Consider the following 14,279-nt stretch of genomic DNA (forward strand, 5'->3'; position numbering starts at 1 on the left):
CAGTTTTTCTATGACTTAAAGCAGTCCTTGGGTGGTACAAATGGTTAACACACTTGCTGCTAACCAAAAGGTTGGAGGTTCAAGTCCACTCAGAGGCACCTTGGAAGAAAGGCCTGGCAATCTACTTCTGAAAAATCAGCCATTGAAAACCCAGTGGAGCACAGTTCTACTCTGACACACATGGGGTCACCATAAGTCAGAATTGACTTGGTGGCAACTAGTTACTAGTTATGACTTAAAACTCTTTATGGGCTGGGGATGGGTAATTTTTAATCTTTATAGCCCCTGAGCTTAGTACTAAGTGTTAGTGAGTAATTTAAAAAGGTGACAGGAAAGAGATGAACAGAAGGAAAAACCCATTACTCATTGCCGTCGAGTTGATTCCAACTCATAGCAACTCTATAGGACAGAGTAGAACTGCCCCATAGAGTTTCAGGGAGTGACTGGTGGATTTGAACCGCCAACCTTTTGATTAGCAGCCATAGCTCTTAACTACCGCACCACCAGGGCTCTGACCTAATGAAAGATTTGGAAGAGATTCATCTAAGGAAATGTGAGTTTTACTAGTAGAGAGCTTCGCCTAGTCATTTACCCAATTACTCCTTCACCCCACAGGGTGTTGTACCATTCTAGGCAGCGGAGAAGCCTCAAGGAACAACGGGGACAATCTCCCTGCTCTCGTGGAGCTTACATTCAAGCAGAGGAAGACTCACAATAAACTAACGTGAGAATAAAATCTTAGGCAGTACTAGGTGTTAGTGAGTAATTTAAAAAGGTAATGGGAGAGAGATGAACAAAGGAAGGGGACATGATCTTAGCCAGAGGAGTCAGGAAGGGCCTCTTGGAGAAGCCAAGAGCTGAGCTGAGCCTGGGGCACAAGAGCGAGCTGCTCATGGGAAGATCTAAATTAGGGTTGGCAAATTATGGTCGCCAGTATCTGTACGGCCTGCCGGCTAAGAATGGTGTTTTACATTTTTAAATAGTAGGAAAAGAAATCAAAAGTAGAAAATTTTTCATGACACACAAAAATGGTATGAAATTCACATTTCAGTGTCCATCAAGTTGTACTGGAGCACAGCCATGCCCATGTGCTTTCACACTGTCTGTGGCTGCTTTCCTGTTATAATGGCAGAGTTGAGTCTTTGCAACAAAGACCTCATGGCCTACAAAGCCTAAAATATGTACCATCTCCTAGTAAGGAGAAGGAGAAAATATTGAAATTGTCAAGGATTTCATTTTACTTGGATCTGCAATCAGCACCCATGGAAGCAGCAGTCCAGAAATCAAATGACATATTGCATTGGGCAGATCTGCTGCAAAAGACCTCTTTAAAGGGTTAAAAAGCAAAGTTGTCACTTTGAGGACTAAGGTGCCTCTGACTCAAGCCATGATATTTTCAGTCACATACGCATGCGAAAGCTGGACAATGAATAAAGAAGACCAAAGAAGCATTGATGCATCTGAATTACGGTGTTGGCAAAGAATATTGAATATACCTTGGACTGCCAAAACAACAAATAAATCTGTCTTAGAAGAAGTACAGCCAGAATGCTCCTTAGAAGTGAGGATGGCAAGACTTAGTCTCATGTACTTTGCACATGTTATCTGGAGGGACCAGTCCCTGGAGAAGGACATCATACTTGATAAAGTAGAAAGTCAGCGAAAAAGAGGAAGATCCTCAAGGAGATGGACTGACACAGTGGCTGCAACAATGGGCTCAAACAGAACAATGATCGTGAGGATGGCACAGGACCGGGCAGTGTTTCTTTCTGTTGTACATAGGGTCGCTATGACTTGGCAGCATCTAACAATAATAGCAACAGTAAGCAGAAAGGTGCCAACCTCTGATCTAAGGGAAGAGCATTCAGACAGTATGTGTACAAGGAAGAGGAGGACAGCAAGAGAGGATGGAGTCAAGGGTGAAGGTTGAAGATGACATCTGAGAGACAAGCAGAGACCAAATCCTTTAGGACACAGGATAATTTTTGGTCATCCAATCTCATGCTACCACAGGGCATGAGTAATATGCTTTTATTGAGGCTCTACCCCAGTTTGTACATAGGTCAAGAGGCAGTTGTTCAAACAGAATAAGGGATTACTGCGTGGTTTAAAGTCAGGAAAGGTGTGTGTCAGGGTTGTATCCTTACACCATACCCATTCAATCTGTATGCTTAGCAAATAATCCAAGAAGCTGGACTATATGAAGAAGAACGGGGCGTCAGGATTGGAGGAAGACTCATTAACAACCTGCATTATGCAGATGACACAATCTTGCTTGCTCAAAGTGAAGAGGACTTGAAGCATTTATTGATGAAGATTCAAAGCCTATAGCCTTCCGTATGGATTACACTTCAACATAAAGAAAACAAAAATCCTCACAACGGGACCCATAAGCAACATGACAAATGGAGAAAAGATTGAAGTGGTCCAGGATTTCATTTTACTGGGATCCACAATCAACGCCCATGGAAGCAGCAGTCCAGAAATCAAACAACATATTGCACTGGGCAAATCTGCTGCAAAAGACCTCTTTTAAAGTGTTTAAAAGCAAAGATGTCACTTTGAGGAATAAGGTGCACCAGACCCAAGCCATGGTGTTTTCAGTCGCCTCATTTGCATGTGAAAGCTGGACAATGAATAAGGAAGACCAAAGAATTGACGCCTTTGGATTGTGGTGTTGGTGAAGAATATTGAATATACCATGGACTGCCAAAAGAACGAACAAATCTGTTTTGGAAGAAGTACAACTAGAATGCTCCTTAGAAGTGAGGATAGTGAGACTACATCTCACATACTTTGGACATGTTATCAGGAGGGATCAGTCCCTGGAGAAGGACATCATGCTAGGTAAAGTAGAGGGTCAGTGAAAAAGAGGAAGACCCTCAAGGAGATGGATTGACACAGTGGCTGTAACCATGGGCTCAAGCATAACAATGGTTGTGAGGATGGTGCAGGACTAGGTGGTGTTTCATTCTGTTGTACATAGGGTTGCAATGGGTTGGAACCTCTATGGCACCTAACAACAACCCTAGATACTGAAAACAAGACCTACGTTTTATCATAATTAATAGAATTGCATCCCATCCGCCTTCAAAGGCTTGGTCTGAGGGCTCGTGAATCCTCTTGTCTCTAGTTTACCAAATAGAACAGATGACTTGAATCCCAGGTCTACCACTTACTGGCTGTGTGACCTTGGGCAAATTACTTAACCCCTCTGTGCTTCAGTTTCCTCCTCTGTAAAGTGGGGCTATTACCCAACCACAGGATTTCTGTGAAGATTAAATGAGTTAATGCATATAAAACACATTAACCCGTTGCTGTCCAGTCGATTCCTACTCATTGTGACCCTATAGGACAGAGTAGAACTGCCCCATAGGGTTTTAAGGAGTGGCTGGGGGATTCAAACTGCTGATCTTTTGGGTAGCAGCCAAGCTCTTAACCACTACATCACCAGGGCTATGTAAAGCATATAGTAAGTGATATTATTAGCCCTAGTGGCACTGTGGCAATGGGTTTGTTTTTTTTTAGTTTTTATTATCACTGTGAATGAAGAAAAAACTCACCTGGCATGCAAAAGTGAATACCTGGCCCCATCCCCAGAGATAGGGATTCAGTAAATTTAGGTGGGGCACAGGAATCTGTCACACATTGAGAAATACTGCCCCAGGGAGGCAGGTGTAGGGCCCTGTGACCTGGCCTAAGGCATTGATAAGCAGTCACTGTGTATGGGCTGATGGTCTGGCATGTGGGATTTTTTTCCTATGCAAGCTCAAGCCTGAGGTTGGCCAAAGAAATGAGGGTGGTGGTGAGGATAGGGGTGGGAGCTAACCTCAAACCAATCCCACTTTGTGATAATAATGTAAAATCCTCTCCCGCTCTGGGCAGAGGTACGTGCAGATCAAGCTGAATTCGGAAAATTCCCTTGCCATGGAGTTGATTCCCACTCTTAGTGACCTTGTAGGACAGAGTAGAACTGCTCCCATAGGATCTCCAAGGCACAGTGGTTGAGAGCTAGGGCTGCTAACTAAAAGATCAGCAGTTGGAATTCACCAGCGACTCGTTGGAAACCCTATGGGGCAGTTCTACTCTGTCCTATGAGTTGGACAGTGGCTGGACAGCAACCGGTCTGGTTTAATGTTTATGGGAGCAGATTGCCACATCTTTCTCCCAGGGAGCAGCTGGTGGATTCCAACCTCCGACCTGAGTGCTTAACCACTGTGCCACCAGGGCTCATTTCTAGGAAAATAGTTCTTTCCTTTATTCCCTGTGGATCCACGAATCTCTGTGTGTTTATGACATTTAAGGAGTCCTTATATTGCACTTTATGGGGAAGATATTACAAAAAGCCACCCACAGTGGTCAAGGTAAGTGAGTGAGGCAGGAGCGGTGTGAGGTAATAGGGAGTGGTGAGGACTGTGGTGAGCCAGAGAGTACGTGCTATACCTACAGGGTTAGCTGCTCCTCCCCTCCAACCCATTGTAGTCACTCAGGAATGCAGACCTAGAATGGCCACATAATCCTATTTTCCAAAAGAAGCCAGATATCTAGATTTTTGTGCAATATATTCCCGTTAATAAATGTTGGCAAGTAAGTCAATTAAAAAAAAAAAAAGACTCTGCGCAGGCCAAACAAAACACATCCGCTGTTTGGGTCCAGCCTGTGGGTGGGCCTCCAATTTGCAAGTTCCAGTCTAGATGGAATAATTCAAGCTTTAGGATCTGCACTGACCCTTTACCCCCAACCCGGAGGCATGGTGGAGGAACAGGATCCATTCTAGAGCAGTGGTTCTAATCTTAGGTGCACATTAAAATCACCTGAAGGAGAAAAATACTGTACTGATGGTCAGCACCCATATCCAGAGATTCTGATTAAAGTAGTCCAGGTGGCGCTTCCCAGGTGATTCCACTATGAAGTCAGGGTTACACTCTACTGCCCAAGGGCAAGACCAACTAGGAGCATTTGGAAAAGGAGATGATCTTGGGAAGAGGGGGCCCAGATGTCTGGGGAACACGGCCAGGCTAGAATCCCCTGTCCAGGTGTTAACATTTCTGTGCTTTTCCCGTGTCTATGGGGAGCAGTTATGTAAACAGCTGTGAAGAGTTTGACAGCATTGCAATTTTTCTCTTCAAAATAATTTTCATCAGTTATCACCAGATCTTCCATGAAGTACAGCCAGAATGCTCCTTAGAAGCCAGGATGGTGAAACTTGGTCTCACTCACTTTGGACATGTTATCAGGAGAGACCAGTCCCTGGAGAGGGTCATTAAAAAAGAGCAAGACCCTCAGTGAGTTGAATTACCCTGTGGCTGCAGCAATGGGCTCAAGCATAGCAACGATTGTGAAGATGGCAGGTGACAGGGCAGCATTTCGTTCTGTTGTACATAGGGTCACTATGAGCCGGAACAAACTCGAAGGCACCTAAATCACCAGGTCATCAGTAAATTCTCATAGTCTAGTAAAACCAGTTGCCGTGGAGTTGACTCCGACTCATGGCAACCCCATGTGTGTCAGAGTAGAACTGTGCTCTGTAGGGTTTTCAATGGCTGATTTTCCTGAAGGAAATTGCCAGGCCTTTCTTCTGAGGCACCTGTGGGTGGACTCAAACCGCCAACCTTTCCGTTAGCAGCTGAGTGTGTTAACTGTCTGCACCACCCAGGGCCTCCTCATAGCCTAGTACAGCTTCATAAGGCGGTGATGTTAGTCATGGTTGTGGTCATGTTTGGAAGGGGAAACAAGGGACAGGGTAAAGGCGTTTTGCCCCTCCAGCTCCCCTCCACTAAGGCCTGCGCAGACAAGCAGCATCCCTCGGATGGGGCCAAAGCCCAGGAGCTCCAGGTGACAGTCAGCAACCCAGGAGGAAGATTCTGTGGCCCAGAGGAGCTGTGTCAGGCTGTCTGAGCTATGGATTTAAGGCATACCACCTCTTGCCCTAACATACCAGAGGAAAGTGACCCTTAAAGTGGGGGCAGGGGACTGATGCTTGGGTGATGGATTATTTTTTAATCTTTGATACTTAGCCCAGGGTTTGGCCCATGGTGGGCTATAAATGCGTGTTGAAGGAATGGAGGTGGGGGGGAATGAAGGAGTCAGCGGTGGCCTTTATTGCCTTTCTGCCCTTTGAGGAAATTCTTAGTCCTCTCACTCCCTCCCTATGAGCAAATGGGGGGTCTGTATGGGAACTGGGTCCACTAAACTTTGTTTTGTATTAGCTGCTGTGCGTTCCAGCAAGTTCACGAGTTGCCAGGGTAGTTTCGCACAAAGACTTCACTCACATGTATTAATTGGCCCTTAACACACAGGAAGACACCAGTGAGGTTTTATAGTGTGTGTGGAGGCTTTTTTGAACCAGGAACCAGATTCCTTGTTCCCCCCTGCACCCTTTGAAGTCAACAGGAGCCCCGCTCAGAGTGTCTGGAGAGAAACGAGGCTCTGGTCTAAGTGAATTGTTAGGAAAATGTATTAAAGTTCTAACCTAAGATTAAGTTACCCAGAGAAAACACACCTCGGCCAGAAGGAACTGCAATCAGAACCATCTGATGGGGGTTCTGTGGTCAGAAAAAAGAAGAAAACATATTTTAAAAATTCAATTAATGCGTTCAGTTGCCTCAGAGGAAATAAAGACCCATTGTCGTTTACATGTTTAAAATATGAATTGCCAATTAATGATGCGATTGGCAAATTGATCTGCAATTACAAACATAGAAATGTTGTTTGAGGCAATTAGAATAATTGTCATATGTTAATTATGGGTTGATGGATTTTGCATGCTGACAGCAATTACCTTTTGAGCCTGAGATTTTCTGAACAGAATCCAAATCCATAAAGACATTGATATAATAAGAACTGTCTTCCTTGTTGGCATGCCTGCTATATTTTTAGCGTCTTTTAAGTTATGTAATTATTTTTTAATTGAGTTTCCAGAAGAAAAGTTCGTAACACATTCTTTACGAGTCAGCATTAAAAACCTTGTAATCACTATTAAAGAAGAGGGCAATAGAAGGAATGAAGACTTGGGAGTCAGGCAAACTTCAGGGTGGATATTTACCGGCCGGGTACCTTAGACAAATTAGCCCTTCTGAACCTTCAAGTAAAATGAAGAAAGTATATACCTTACAGGGCTGCTGGGAGGGTTATATGAGATAACATAATCTGAATCCACAAGCATTGTGCATGTCATATAGCAGGTGCTCAATAATAGTTAGAGTTAACTGTTTTTCTGGAAAGAGCTGGGGTATCTTCTCAACAATTTTTATTAAAGTCCTTGCAGATACTATTCTTGCAACTTCTAGTTCCTGGATTGTTCTCAGTTATGGGTTGCTCCTTCTTGGTCCCCTTAGCTGGTTCTTCCTCATCTCTCCAACCTCTAAATGTTGGAATATCCTTCAGCTCAGTTCTCCTCGGTAATTAAACTCATCTGTTTAATGATCTCATCTATTCTCATGGTTTTAATTACCGTCCATATGCTGAAGACTCCAATTCAGTATAACAAACAATTCCAGAACTTAGTGGTTTAAAACAACAACAGTCATTTCTTATCTCTCATGCTTTCTGTGGGCCAGGAATTCAGAAGCAGCTTATCTGGCTAGTTCTGGCTTGAAGTATCTCATGAGGTTATAGTCAAATATTGCCTAGGGCTGTAGTCATCTGAAGGCTTGACTGGGGCTAGAGGATCTACTTCCAAGATAGCTCACTGATGTATCTGACATGTTGGTGCTGACTGTTGGTGGGAGGCCTCCGTTTATCACCAAGTGGCCTTCTCCATAGGACTATCTGAATGTCCTAACAGCTTCCCCAGAGTGAGGGAGCCAAGAAACCAAGGTGGGGTCCACAATGCCTTTTATGACCTAGCCTTGGGAGTCACTCACTGTCGCTTCTGCCATATTCCATAGGCCCCACAGACCAGCCCCGATTAGATGTGGAAGGGGAGCACACAAGAGCATGAATAGCAGGAGGAGAGAATCATTGGGGGCCATCTGGGAGGCTCCTACCACAACCCCAAAATATATTTCTTCCTCCCCAAACCTGCTTGTCTTGTGGTCTTTCCTATCTCAGTGAATGGCAACTCCATCTTTCCCGTTTCTTACACTAAACACTTTGGAACCAACTTTGATTTCACTCTTTCCCTACCATATACTGTTTGCGCCTTCAAGACAGATCCAGCATCTGACCAGTTCTCACTACCTGCACTGCTACGACCCTCCTCAAAGTCATCGTCTCTCTCCTGGTTTGTTGTAATTGCTGCCTGTCTATTCTCAGAAGAGGGCTCAACTGATCCTGTTAAAATGCAAGTTAGACCAGGCTACTTCTCTGCTCAAAACCTTCCAAATGGCTCCTTATCCTACTCTGAGTCAAAGCCAAAGGTCTTAAAGTGCTCTGCAAGGCTCTGCATGCTTTGCCCCTACACCTGCCTTCATAATGCATCCCGTACCATTCATCTAACCCGGTCTCCTTTTTGTTTCTCAAATGTGCCAGGTATGATCCTGCCTCAGTAGGCACTTAGAAATGATTTTGGCTTTTGCTGTTCTCCTATCTGGTACCTCTTCCCCTTACCTGGTACACTCTTTCCCATGATACCCACCTTATTCCTGTCCGTACTCGTTCAAGTCTTAACTCTCAGATCTCACCTTCCCTAATAAAAATGTCAGCCTTGCCCCCTCACCTGCACCCTGGGCACACTCTATTCTCCTTGTCAGCTTTACTTTTCTCCATAGCACTTCTCACTTACCTGTATATACTGTACATTTCACTTATTTGTTTATTGTCTGTTTCTACCCACTAGAATGGGAGGGGAAGTGTTTTTGTCTGCTTTGTTCACTCCGGTATTCCCAGTATTGAAAGCAGCCTCAATACATATTTGAAGCTCTCAATACATGTTTGAGCAAATGAATGGCAGCACTTATGTGTTTTGCACAGTTGTCGTTATTGTTGTGTGCTGTCAAGTTGTTTTAACTCATAGCGACCCCATATAACAGAGTAGAACTGCCCCATAGGGTTTCCTAGGCTGTAATCTTTAGAGGAGCAAATTGCCAAGTCTTATCTCCCATGGAGCCACTGGTGGGTTTGAACTGCAGACCTTTCAGTTAGGAGCTGAGTGCTTAACTACTGTACTACCAGGGCTCCTTTTGCATGTAGTAGGTGCTCAATATATGTTAACCATAGAGCTTGTAGTTTTCAAAGATTTTTGCGTACACTGATATAGCAAAATGACTTTATGAATGTGGGTAATATGAATAATACAAACACAAGACCTAATTGCTAACCAAAAGGTCGACAGTTCGAATCCACCATCCACTCCTTGGAAACACTATGGGGCAGTTCTACACTGTCTATAGGGTCGCTATGAGTCAGAATGGACTCAATGGCAATTCTTTTTTAAGTGATTTAATATTACTCTTTTCTCTGATACACCTATTAATGTACTGCTGGACACAATTGGGAAAAATTGTATTGAGTAATACTAGTTCATTGTATAGAAAATTGTAATGCTGCTTTCCAAGGAAAATAACCTCTAACTGTTCCTTAAAGGTGATGGTGGTGGCCCCTCCATTCCTGTTTTCCGGATGGCATCACTCAGATCATTTCTGACCTATTCTGTGCTACACACCGAGCTAAGCACTTTCCCTACCTTATTCCATCAAATCCCAACAACACTTCCAAGTAGGAATGCATTGCCCCATTTTGCAGAGGTGAACACTGAAGCCCTAAGAGACTAGAAAACTTGCTTAACACTGCACAGCTATTAAGTGGCAAAGTCAGAATTTGAATCCAACTCCGTTTGAAGTTCCTCTGCTTCCAGGAAGGTGAAATCTGAGAAGGATGCTTCGGGGGAGGCCAGGTTCTGATCCACGGGAGAGAACCATTTAGGAGACCAGACACACAATTTGGATTGAAGACTGGAGAGTCCTTTTTGTAGAAGCCTCACCTTGTAAAATGGGCACTTCACCTGGGAGGCGGTGGCCCTCTTGTCCAGCCGATGTCTAGAGGGGTTGCCATGAGTTGGAATCAACTTCACAGCAACTGTTTGTTTTGTTTTTCAGACTTTAAAGGTAAGCATACAGCTGGTTTGTGTCCAAGAGGTATAAACACCACCTACCACTACTGACAAACATACACCCAAATTCCGTATCTCAGTTGTCACTGTTTGAGATTTACCCATTTGTCCCTTATGAAAAATAGAGTAAAACTAAAAACAATCACTGTCAGTCTTATCTAATATTTTCAAGGAGCATATAAGAGGATTACAGTTATTTTATTCTCTCAGTCAGTTAATTGTATTTTGCTGCCAGCTATGATGGAAGAACCTACCTGTTATAAATAAGCGGATGCTCTCCATTTCTCTCATACCTATTTACAAGACAGGAGGAAGTAAACCCCTTTTGTGGCCTGCTGAAGAACCAGAATGCTTATTACCCAAGTTTTCTTCACTGGCATCAGCCAGTCCCTATGTTACATTCAATCAAAGGTCCTGAAAAACATGTCAGAAAGGTCAACTGATAACACTAATTTTTCGACACTCCCAATGACAGGTTTATTTGATTAGATCTTGATTTCCTCCAGAATCCACTCACATGTTTTATTGGGTGTCCACTTAGCCACACTTGTTGTCTCAGTTATCTATGGCTGCATAATAAACCAGCCTCAAATTTAGTGGCTTAAAATAAAGTCTGGTTTCATTGATTAGGATTTTGTGGTTCAGGAATCTGGGCAAGGCTCAGTGGGGATAACTTATCTCTATTCATGTGGTCTTGGCTTGGTTTATTCATGCCTCTGCATTTGGCTGGGGGCTGCATTGGAATGTTGTTGTTGTTCCTTGCCTTTAGTATGGGCAGAGTAGAACTGCTCCATAGGGTTTTCAAGGCTGTGACCTTTCAGAAGCAGATCACCAGGCCTGTCTTCTGAGGCGTCTCTGGGTGGGTTTGAACCACCAGCCTTTCGGCTAGTGGTGAAGCGTTTAACTGTTTACACCACCCAGGGACCCCTACATTGAGATGGAAAGTCCACAATGGCTTCACTCACAAGCCTGGGGTATGGTACTGTCTCTTGGCGGTGGCACAGGTTTCTTCCTAGGGCCCTCTCTCTCCACATGGTCTCTCATCCTCCAGGGCCTCTGTCTCTAGTAGGACAGCCTGGACTTCTTTACACGGTAGCTCAGGGTGGGAAGAGGGCAGGAGTCAAAACTGCCAAGCTCAGAACTGGCACAGAGTCATGTCTGTCATATTCTTTTGGTCAAAGCAAGTCACAAGGTCAGTCTAGACTGAGAGAGGGGTTCAGAGGGAAATAGACTCTACCTCTTGATGGGAGAAATTGTTGGGGGCCATCTTTGTAGATGATTAATCTACACACTTGCCTTTTCTGAATCTTACCCAGTTAATCCACTTCAAATAAGATTTTTTTTGTTTTTGGTGGGGGGAGCAGGTGACAAGACAAAGACTTTTCTTTGATTTATAGCATCTAAAGCCAAGAAGAGTGTCAGAATTCCCCCAGGGAAATACGGATATTTAAATGATTTGCTGGAGAATGTAGCTCACGGATAAAAATGACAATGAAAAGCATATAATATGTGTCTGTCTATATGTTTATGATAAATTTGAAATGTGTCACAAACCCAGCTTTCCTTTTGAAAACAAACGTAACAGGCCATAAAATTCTCAAACGCTTCTTATTAGTGTGACTGCATCTCAAAGAAAAAGAGAATTGAATGACACGAGATGATTTTACCAAACCCCTTCTCATGGGTAGCAGATGTTTTGAATGCTTTTCAGTTTAGGGGCAATAATGCCAACCACATGCTTGCCTTTATTTTTGAAATTATTTTATTAAGGGCTTATGAAAACATGAAAAGTGTAAAAAAAAAAAAAACCCCACAAGCCATAAAAATATGTAAAGCACAAAGAGCACATTCTGTCCATATGGTGGAAATGGAGGGAGACAGTTATAGGAGGTGTGTGTGTGGTGTGTGTATGGTGACCCCAGCACTTCTCAGTCTTTACTGTGCAAACCAGTCACCTGAAGACTTTGTCAAAAGGCAGATTCTGATCTGGTGGTTCTGGGTCCTGGTCTGAGATTGGCATTTCTAACAAGCTTCTAGGTGATGCTGTGGTTGCAAAGACTTGAAGAGCGAGCATGTATAAGCTGGGGGAGTGAGGATGCTTGAGAAGTCTCCTTCTTGTGGAGGAGTAGGGCTCAGTCAGCAGACATTGCCTCTGTGCCCACCATGTGCCTGGAACTGTACTAGACAATTGGAATACAGAGAAAAGACTAAGACGTACACTCTGAAGTTAATGAGCCCCAGTCTAGAAGGACAGAGCAATGAAAAAAAAAAATCAAGTAAAGAGTGATAACAGAGAGTGTGTGACTGTAGTGCGTTAGAGCACAGATTTGGATTCCTAATTAGGATGTGACTTGGGCAAGTCAATTGACCTCAGATCTCAGTTTCTTCATCTATAAAATGATGATCTTTACAGTACCTCCCTCATAGAACTCTTATGTGAAGTCAGTAAAATTAAGCCATAAAGTGAAATAATGCCTAGTGCATAGTAAGTGCTCAGTAATTATTAGATGTTATTAGTATATAAGTGCTGCCCCACACTGAGAAAAAAAAGGCCAATATATTTATCTTTAAAACATTTAGCTTACTATCTTAGAGGAAATTCAGGAAAGGTATTAGTAAGTATGGAAAAGGAAAGAATCATGTCCATTCTAACAATATTCCTAAGTAAAAGGCATTGTGATATAGCCCATAAGACATAAAGTGTGTGACATGGTGGTCGAGACGAAACTTTGATCTAAGGTTCTATTTATTCCTGACTTTGTGTAACTTTGGGAAAATCATTTAGCCTCAGTTTTCTCATCTATAAAGTGGGAACAATAACAACTGTCATATTTAAAGTTTAGGATGATCAGACATCATACTGGACTTTTGGTGTCCACAAAGCTGGCTTGGAATCTTGGTTCTGTTATTTCATAGCTTGTGTGGTCCTGAGTGTCTTTCTTAACTCCCACTGCAATGAGAAGAGTATATAAAAGCACTCAGCAAAGTGACACACACATAATAAATGCTGTTATAATGTGACATGGCTTTAAAAAAATAAAGTATATGACTTCATGAACATTATTATTATAAGTTATGATAAATATACTGCTTTTTACATACATTGAAGTGTTGCTTCTGAGTTCCTGGCAGTAAGGCATAAATGCTGACTCTACCCTCCCACCCCCCAACTATTTCACATGCTGCTTCAATGGGAAAGGCAGCAGATTGGGGGTGAGAGGTACAGTCTCTAGTGATGATGTCATTAGTCCATTCTTTCATTGCTGGAGCTTAGAGACGGCCTCTTTACATTGACCATCACTTTAGAATCTCAGAGTTTTGAAACTGCTCATCGCTTTGGTAAATGGTGTCTTAATCCTTTCAATGAACCAGGTAAAATTGCAAATTGATGAGACAAGGACAAGCATCCAGCTTCTAGCCAGCGGTGGAAAGTGGACTCTAAAGGTTTTTTGGCCCCTGGTCGAAGCTGCTTGGTAGAGGAGAGCAGGACCCTGTGAAGGTTCACAGTTGAGTTGCAGGCATCAGTCAGTCCCCCAGTTGCAGCTTGGCACTGTGTGGGCATTAACCAAAATTCCAATAGCCAGAGATGGCACAATAAAACACACCTCTCCCCACCCCATCAATGGAAAATATTGGAATGGGGGACAGAGAAATCTTAAAGTTGTCTCTTATATTTCTTCCCCAAACTCATTAGCTTCCTCTCTTACCTTCACCAATTCATCTCCTTGACAAGATTATTGTGAGGAAAGAGTTAATGAATACACAGCTTTGTCTTCCTTGGAAGAGAGATACAAACCAGGCTCAGGGTAGGGGTGTCATCACCCTATCAGTCTAAAGGGGTTTTTAGAGGTAATTATTAACCTATTGTGGCATTCCTGGGGGCAAAAAACCCTCTATGCTAAAGTAGTCTACTAAGATTTTCCACCTATAGTGTGTGTGTGTGTATTCAATTCTTTAGAGTTAAAACTTAATCACACCTTAATAAACCTTAGATTTATGTAGCCCTAAACAGTTGAAGCACTTACTGATGAAGATCAAAGACTACAGCCTTCAGTATGGATTACACCTCAACATAAAGAAAACCAAGATCCTCACAACTGGACCAATAAACAACATCATGATAAACAGAGAAAAGATTGAAGTTGTCAAGGATTTCATTTTACTTGGATCCATAATCAACACCCATGGAAGCAGCAGTCAAGAAATCAAATGATGCATTGCATTGGGC

The sequence above is a fragment of the Trichechus manatus genome, unplaced genomic scaffold, assembly GCF_000243295.1.
Source record: "Trichechus manatus latirostris isolate Lorelei unplaced genomic scaffold, TriManLat1.0 scaffold00020, whole genome shotgun sequence".
Classification (NCBI taxonomy): Eukaryota; Metazoa; Chordata; class Mammalia; order Sirenia; family Trichechidae; genus Trichechus; species Trichechus manatus.